The sequence below is a fragment of the Macadamia integrifolia genome, unplaced genomic scaffold, assembly GCF_013358625.1.
Source record: "Macadamia integrifolia cultivar HAES 741 unplaced genomic scaffold, SCU_Mint_v3 scaffold1796, whole genome shotgun sequence".
Taxonomy (NCBI): domain Eukaryota; kingdom Viridiplantae; phylum Streptophyta; class Magnoliopsida; order Proteales; family Proteaceae; genus Macadamia; species Macadamia integrifolia.
The window spans coordinates 60,340-69,956 of NW_024868357.1; the positions used below are offsets into that span (position 1 = coordinate 60,340).

At 35.7% G+C, this 9,617-nt stretch overlaps 1 non-coding gene across 1 annotated transcript; it reads left to right on the forward strand.

Annotated features, from left to right (window-relative positions):
- The first annotated feature begins 8,816 nt into the window (after window positions 1–8,816).
- On the forward strand, window positions 8,817–8,923 carry LOC122064863. The gene has a single exon (XR_006135843.1). It is a non-coding gene; the product is annotated as a small nucleolar RNA R71 (small nucleolar RNA).
- Window positions 8,924–9,617: the final 694 nt, after the last annotated feature.

The window sequence follows — 9,617 nt, forward strand, 5'->3', positions numbered from 1 at the left end:
TTGGGAATTCAAAACCATACTTTTAAATGAACAAAGTGCATTAGAATTCAATCTCTATAAGACTATAAACAACATATTTGGATAGTAGGCTTGTTGGAGATTTAATGCAACATTACCCTTTCCTAGATATTACTTTTGTTATAGTGACAAACATGTACCAGCAAAGGGATCAACCTTCTAAATTTCATATAATATTAAAGGGTAGCGGTCATAGCAAGAAATATTGGACAGCAATTCAATGCATCATATTGGTTTTTAATTGTTTTGCTTCAGGTGAAAGGTTCATGAGGAGTCTTTTAACAACAATTATTCTTATGCATATCTCAGGACTGAAGGAACCATTATGTGTGTGCAAGTTGGGTAATCTGATCCTATTATATATGTTAGCTCCTGGTTCAGGTCCCTGTCTGATAGAAGTGTTTCTGTATCCAAACTTGACCAGTTCGGACTTGGGAAAAGGGGAAGGGGCTGGAACAATTGAAATCAGAATTTTATATTTATAGTTGAGAGAGAAACCATGAAGAATGGAAGGCACTTGTTTATTATCTATTTATGTATGAGCTGTTGAGTTTGAATGAAGGAAAGAGATGGAATTGACTTATTTTATTTCATAATTCATTTCAGTAGCTCAAGAGAAAAAACTTAGTTTTTTCTATTTCATATGATGAAGTAATCTTTTGTGCTCAACATTTTTTTTATCCTCATTCTTGTAGAGCAGTGAATATAGTGCAAAAGCCTGAGTTGACTATTAAAAGTGTTGGAGGTATAAATATCAATTGAAAGTGTTCCTTTATAATGGCATGTGGTAGCTGAACCTTTATAAGCCCTCTTTATCTCTGTTTGTGCAGTCTAAACTTCTCATTTGTTCCAATAGACATGGTTGTGGACCATATCTTTTGTGTGGCTGATTGGTGTTTGTACTTTTTTTTTTTGCAGATCAAATGTCTACCTCAAGTGTTAATTATAGTATTTCCAATGTATTTAAATACAGGTATATCAGGCATTGATGTAATAAAAAAGCTGCGATTAGGATTTTAGAGACTGCGGATAATCCAAATAGACTCTTTTACGGGTGCCCAGAATTTACATGTAATTACTTCGTTTATTGTAATCCTATAAATGCATCAACAAACGAGCCTCCGCGTAACGTTCCAATAAGTAATCTCGCACATGACTTACAAAAGATGTAAGAAGAGGCGCAGGGGTTGCGAGAGGAGGTGTCAAGGTTGCAAGAGGAGGTGCACAATAGAAAAATTAGAATGGATGAAATAGAGAAATTTGTTGGATTGATGATTGTAGCTAATTTTGTATTTGTTTTTTTTTTGGTCGGGGAATTTGTAGCAATTATGATTGATAAAAGAATGTGACGATGTTATGTAACTGAATGAGATATTAATAATGAAATTGTGTTTTCTTTTTTGGTGTTTTATTTTGGATTCTCTCCTTATTTGATGAATTATTTTTATTAAATGGATTGTTAGTAATGAAAGGAGATACAAGCAATTCCATCAAAAGCATGTAAACCATCAAAGTTTAAACTTCAACAAGGTTTCAAATAGAATTGACACTAATGATATGCTCAACAACATATAATGAGTCCTGATGGATTTTAACCACCATCCCATGGGTGTAATTCTATGTGTTCTTTCGATTGAGCTAAAGACTCACCTAGGGGCATGTACCATTTTAGTTTCGAAATATAATACAAAATTCAGAAATGTCACAAATAATGGATACATAACAAAAAGAAATCAATTTCAAAAACACATTAGAAATCCATAAATGCAACTGAGGCATAAGTTTCCATAAGTGAAAAATAAAAACTTAACAAATAAGATTGATCAGACACTATTTGAATGGAGGAAAGATGTTGCTATTTGTTGAAGCTTGGGATGATATTTCTTGCAAGTCATAAGTACCCCGCAACAAGGCAACAACATTGTCCAATACATCAATAGTGAATAAATAACATGATTGTAATGAAAAATATATATACCAATACATTTGAAACACACTGGCAATATAAATTTGAAACTTTGATTGTCATTCAGTTGATCAAATTCAAAAGGTGCACAAACTTGTTGTATTTCAAAAGGTGGAATCAAATGGTGTATTTCAAAAGGTGCATAAGCTTGTTGCATTTCCTGTGAAGAATTGTCCATCATTTTCATAACAATTTTTTTTTCTCTTTCCTTGATTTTTCACCCAACTCTTCTCATGTCTACCACCTTCTTTTGGACCATCTTTTTCTTAGAAGTTACTCTATTGTTGACTATAGTATTTTCAACTAGAACCGTTTCATCATTCTGCCTATCAAAGCTAATATTTATATTTTTAAGATGTTTACAGGTCTCATCCGCAACATTGTCTACATAAGCATAACCCTCAGATGAATTTGATGTTATTGTTGCAATCCTAACCAGTTTAGGATAAATACGTCTATACCTTTCTGAACAATCCAAGTAGACATTTTTCACAACAACTTTTCCTTCAGTATCATGTACAACAATATTTCTTGCTGCGTGTGTCTATCTTCTCAATATATATGCATTTTGAATATATATGAAATCAAGGACGATTAGAACTTTAAAGATATAATGACAAAGAATGCCGAATGTCTCGAATTTCCTACAACAGCAACGAATCATATGTTCCTTTAAGTTACACAACGCTATACATTCATCTTCTTTTTCAATACTTGAGAGTAAGTATTCATAACAATTGACTCTTCGAATAAAGCTCTTGATGTAGCAGACAATAATTTACTAATACTATTTTTGAAGTTTCTCAAAAATCTTAGGAGTGTAAACTCTTGCTGCTTGATTCATAACAAGTGACTTTATGAATAAATTTCTTGGAAGCTCATTTCTTGCATCAAACTCTGCCTTCAATTCGTTAGTACACTTGTTAGTCACAACCCTTTCGAAGTGCTTGAAAAAATATACAAGGTCAAGAGTTGAGCTTAAGTAATCCTTCATATCACCATTTATACTTTCACTAAGTTGTGTACTCCACATTCCTATAGTCAATGTTTTCTTCGTGTAGCACTTAGCCCATATATATTTAAGGTAATAAATACGGTTTAATCATGAATTTTCTTCAACCTGATAATCACTCATTAGTTTAGCCCATGCAATTTTAAATTGCAATTCATTATCATAATGAAACATACGCTTCTTCAAATCTGTTAAAAAATTTAAACAATCTTTCATCATGTTGCCCATATGCTTTATGCCATTTTACATTAGGTGTTATGTACATAAGCTGTGCCATGTCTCAGGTAACACCTCAGTCAAAGCCTTTCCCATTGTAGCATCTTGATCTGTGAAAATAGTTATTGTCTTCTTTTGTCCATGAGCTTCTAGAAAAACCTCAACAACCATTTGAAAGCCTCAGCCGTCTCATCATACAAAAATGCAGCCCCAATATGATGATTCCCCTATGATGATTGAATCTATCAAATATCCCAAAAGGTCTAGACTCTTTGTCTGTAAAAAATGTTGTACCAAAACTAACAACATCACCAAACTGTGCATAATAATTTTTATCTTTGGATTGGCCCAAAATATGTTAGTTATATGTTCATCATTATCCAACTGCAATGAGCAAGTAAATGATGGATTTATCCTAACTTGTTATCAAAACATAGTAGCAAACTCCCAGCTTCACCATAATGAAGGTCTCGTTGACGCTTAGTTCGAAGATAGTTTTCCTAATCTTCCCTCAGGTATCCAATGCTCTGTTTTCCACCTACATGCTTACTCATGTACTCAAACATGTCCTTAGGTTTAAAACCAGAATCATTTGTCAAATCAATTTTAAATGAATGAAATTCAGAAACTCTCCTTTGTGACTTTATCATATGACTGACAGATGGTAAGTGAAGTTCATGATTATGTTTTCTTCTATAAATTCAATGCAATTATACATCCCATCAATATTCAATTTAATTCTCGTCCATGCAAGACAGTCAGTTCTTATCTCCGCTCAAGGCTTCATAATATTATTATCTCTCTTGTATAGTTTTCTTTTTCCTGCTTATTGCATACAAATGCCCTTGATGTAATGGTACTGTTATATTTGATTCTCTTATATACCCAATCTCTTCTGACATTGAACCATTTTATTCCTCCAAATCCATTGTAGAAATCATACTTTTGCTCAGAATTAAACACCATATCAACATGAGGCTTAATCTCACCATGTGTAGTCATTTGATCTTTCATTTATTTTCGCCTAAATGTTGAGCAATTGAAGTAACAATTAACCAAAGTAAATGATTGAAAATGTATGAGTAACATTTATTTTTAGAGTTTCACATGGAGACTTGATCAAGATAATCCCACATAGAAAATGTTAAAATGGAAAAGAAGAGACAGAGCCTTAACCTAGAGGTAAGGAGTTAGGTGCATTAAAGATTTCATTTCTTACAGTTCGTTATATGAGGTGTCAAACATGTGAGATTATATAATAGTCAATCCTACAAAATTGCAGTATTTGTGTTGGATTGTCTGGATGCTGAGCATGATTTTAATTATTAGGAACTAGTGAATTCTCCCGGGCTTAGATAATTCAAAATTAAATTATTAAAAGGTTACCTCTCTAAGTTTAACTAGTTAAAATGGTACAAACCTTGATCTTGCTTGCATGAGTTATGGCTTGAGGAGGACCAATAGTCTTTCTGGTAGTTAAGACTTCATAATGACTTTGAAAAGTTTGTGATTGTCATTACCTATAAGGCTGGGATTTCTCCAAGTTAAGAATACTTAGAGGTTGCTTCTTCCTTCTAGTTTTGTACATTTTCCACCACTTTCTTTCTCAACAACTAAATCCCTAACTTGTTTCAGCAAAGTTCTTCTGGATCTAACTATGCTGCTCTATGGTTGCACAAACTCAACAAGAAAAAAAATATTTCCAAATATGGATGCAGAGGAGACATGTCACTATCTTTTTAAAGGGGTTTAAAGTCCACTAGAAGGATATCTTAGGTGATCTTTCTTTTGGTCTTTGATGAGTGATCTTTCAAACTAAGTTAGTGATCTTCTTAGGCTTTTCCAATTGGAATCAAAAAGAGAATTATTGCTTGGCAATACCAAACACAAGTTTGGTTGGTCTATGCTAAGATCATCAGTTGCTTGTGGATATCTTACTTGTACAAGGGTTTATTTCATTTTATACTCGGATTAAAGTTAAACACGAGGATTATGATGATATTTTATTTACAGTTCAATAACTATTATTCTGATACAGTAGTCAAGTTGAAAGCAACTATCTATTTCAATTCTCATTTTTTTATTATAAGAACCATAGTGCAATAGTTGTTTCCTACAATCTAAAGTCCTCTTAGTACTCTCCTCCTTTTCCCTCCACTTAGTGTCTCATTTATCTTTGTAGTAAGGATTTCCTAACCAAAATGCAAATTTCTTAGAGAGACTGTGAAGTTCAAACTTGAAGGAACTAAAAATGGCACATGAGAAAAAAGGAAGACAAATAATGAAAACTTGAAAGAAGGAAGAGGACTTACATTCACACTGTTACAAATGTATATGTAGGCGTAATAACCATCTCGTTAAGGCATTCTTTTGATTTTAATTAAGGCACTCCACAATAGATAACTGGGCCTTAACCAGGAATGAAAACAGAGCATGAGAACACTCTACCATAATTTTAAAAGAAGAAGAAGAAGAAGGGTGCATTTTCAGAGAAGAAACAGAGTGGGTAACCAATAATGAAGAATAGCAGGTTAGAACTCTACATTATAGTAAAAAAAAAAAAAAAAAAACGCCTTAACTAGTAGTAAGGAGATCTGAAACCGTCCAAATTTAAAGAAATCTGAAACCGTCCAAATGTGAGAGAAGAGAAGCTGGTTCCTGTTAACCTCTTTGCTTCTATAAGAAATCTGCAAACTAGATGAAGTTCATGAAACTCAGATGTGAAACCGTCCAAATGTGTGTGTGTGTGTGAGAGAGAGAGAGATGAAGATACCTCAAGCAGCAATAGTAGCTTGACTGGACTTGGTCAGTGAAGTTCTTCAGATCTGCTAAATGACAAGATCTCTAACGGCTCTGAAGTTAGGGTTTGAAATTTTGAGGAGAGAAAGAGGGAAATAGATGGAGAAGAGTCCAAGAGAAAGCAATGAATCGGGTTTTTGTCGTTCATCGCCCTCTATAGTAGTTCAGCGAGAGGAGAGACGGGTCAAAGTCGTTCAGTTGTTGGGTTCATCGGAGTCCATGTGTCGAGCATCGGTAAAATCGTTGGACGCTTGTTGGAGACGAGTCGGATCCAATGGTACACACGTTGAATATAACTGTTAACCTTACGTAGCAGGATGGGTGAAAATAAATGTGGACGGTTGCTCCTTAGGAAATCCTGTAAGGGCTGGCGCAAGTGGAGTAATTCGAAACAAACTCGGTATGGTGACTGGTTCTTTCAAGGCTTTCCTTGGGATTCAGAATAATTACGTAGTACAATTTTGTGCTCTGATGGAAGGTATAAAAATGTCTTTTCATCTAGGAGCGACCTCTCTCTGGATTGAATCAGATTCTGCGGCTGTGGTGGTTGCTGTCCAATCAAGATCAATTCCCTGGTTTGTTAGCCAAGATTGGATCTCGTTGGACCCCTTCTTGTCTTCTGTTACTTGGAAAATCTCTCACTACTTCAGGGAGACCAACTGTATTGCTGACTTTTTAGCAAGGGATGCGACAAAATCTGGAATTTCAGGTCTTAATGTAGCTGTTCCCAAGCATATCTGGGATGAGGTAGCTCACTGTTTGAGATTTTAAATGTAATCGCAAGCGTACGGATCAGTGTAGCTATGGGTCGAACTCAGGGAGAGCAGCCACTTTATTTATTTTTCTTTTAATAATGCAAAAGTGAACCTATTAATGGTTGTGATCTAATTCTAACTACCGTCCTAAACATATGTATATAAAATAACGTCATAACAATTCGTCATCTAAGAATTTAAAGACACAAGCCACACAATTAAAATTAAATAAATAAATAAATGAAAATAAACAACCCACGCAATTAAAAAAAATAAAGGAAAAAATGCTGAAATAAAAATAAAGTAAAAAAAATGGGAGAAAGCTAGAGAGAGACTCACAAGTAGGTTTCTCTACTTAGCCCAAGGGATGCATCATAATATGAGCTTCCCTACTTGATCAGAGAGTCACTCTTACAAGGGTTACTCTACTTGGCTTTAGGGAAAGGGAGACAATTAAAATAAAAACAATAAATTGATGGTTCTATGGCTAGGAGGGGCAAAGCCAACACATACACTAGCCATGAACCTTGGGGGAGAAGGATAGCAATAATGTAACGACTGAAAATAAAAATCCTAAATTAAGAACGAAAGGGTAGTCAGAAGAGGGAATGAGAGGGGGGAGAGAAGACTACTGAAGGAGCCTACTTACTTGAATCAATGCTTGAACTTGAAAAAAAAATTGCTCCACGGCTCGTGATCTTGTCACCTAGATCTAAGCCTAGAACTATAGCTTAAAAAATTACGACTCGATTGCGTAAATCATAAACATAAAAGGGCTGAATAAAAATAAAAGAGTGCTTGCATTAATTGAAATAAAAAAAAAAACTATTACAAAAGTGATTGAAGAAAAGATAAAGAATAACTAAAACTAAAGAGAGAGCAAGAGAAAGAGAGAGCAACTAAAAAAAAAACTAGAAGAAGAATGAATTGTCTCCCCTCCTCTTACATGAGTTGTATTTATAGGGAATGGGGAGGTAGGGTAACAAATTTCTCTTTCCTAAAAGAGAAAAACCCACAATTGGTTGTGAGATCTTTTGAGACCAAAAGTGCTAAGGTGGAGGAGAGAGAAGAGAGAAATAAATTTTGAGAAATTTCAAGCCTCGGCGCCGCTGAAATCCATCTCTTTTTCCTCTTCCTTCTCTTCTCTTCTTCTTCCCTTTTCTTTTCTCTCTCCTCTTTACTCTTCTCACCAATGTACGAGTGTCATAAATGAGAAAAGAAAAAGGGAAATAAATGCTATATATACTCCTTAGAATAACTAAGTATTCACATGGGTGGGTCACTCAGGTGGGTGGCTGCGCCCACCTGTCCGCCCACCTGAGGGCCAAAACTGGGGATTTTAACAGAATTCGGCCCTCTGCACGAATCTCACCCTTGGCATACGATGAATTATACGTATGCGCCTTAATATATGGCTACATACCTACTTTATCCGTATATGACCCTATAATAGGTGCATGTACACGGCTTGGGTACACCCGTCTCTTCTGGCACTGGCTCGGACTTGTCTGGCCAGCCGGTGTTTAAGGTCACCCTTGCCATCATAGTCCATAAGGAACCCGCTTTAACTCTCTCCGGTTCAGGTCCTGCATGGTTAAACCGGGTCAACCACGTAATCAGACCGGGTTTAAGAAGTGGGGTATTACAATTCTGGTATAAGGCATTAACACTATCATTAGAAGTGCCCCCAGAGGTGTTAGGGCATTTTTCTATGACATATCCAGGGGACTGGCACCAAGCACAAATCTTAACCAAATTGACTAATGCTGGCTCTCTAGGAACATTAGCCTCAATTCTCTTGATTAGGCTATCCAAATGGGCTTCCTTGGCTACTATCCCATCAACAAAATATCCTTTTCCTCCTATAGTTCTTTCACTCTCTTGGATTGATTCCCACTCATTGGTTTTGTCAGCTAAGTCAAGTAAGAATTCCTATGCCTTTCCTTCATCTATAAGGGATGTGAATCCCTCAAGGCACATAGACTCTATCATTTGTTTAGTTGGGTAATCAATACCCTCATAAATTATTTGACATAAATGCCATAAGTCTAGGCCATGGTGAGGTCATTCTTGAAGTAGATCCTTAAATCTCTCCATAAGTTTGGAAAAGGACTCACTAGGCTTTTGCCTAAACTGAAGGATATCAATTCTAAGCTTATTGGTCTTGTGAGTTGGGAAAAACTTCTTAAGGAAGACAACTGTGAACTGTTCCCATGAGGTTATGGAATTTGTGGGTAACCCATACAACCACTTCTTAGCTTGGTCTTTTAATGCAAAAGTGATAAACCTCAGCTTATTAACATCATCAGAAAGTTGTTGGATCTTAATTAGAACACATAACTCTTCAAATTCCTTTAGAAATAGGTAAGCATCCTCAGAGGTCAACCCATGGAAGTGGGGCAACATAGTGATGTATTGAGGTTTGAGTTCAAAATTATTGCCCTGGGCTTGTGGTAGAACCATGCGGGAAGGTTGGATTGTTCTAGCAGGGTAGAACCTATCTTTTAGAGATTTAGGTGAAGGGTTTTGATGTTGGTCTCCCATATTGAAAGGTTTTAAAGAGAGCAAATGTATATGGTCACTACTTGTTAGATCTCTTCTTTCTAACCGATTCTTAGTATTACGTACCCACCTAACGCTCATGCAACAGAAAATTACCCACAACTAGAGTAAGACAAGCACAAAAGAATGAATAGCAAAACATTTTTTTTTTTGGCTTTTTGGGAACTTACCGGCAGGGATCCGGGGTTGCTCAGGTCAATTCCTGAGGTGCTGCTATAGGGCGAAACTTGTCTTCATCATACTGTGAGGCATGGCGACCTCCACCAATACAACTATTATTGCAAGTTGT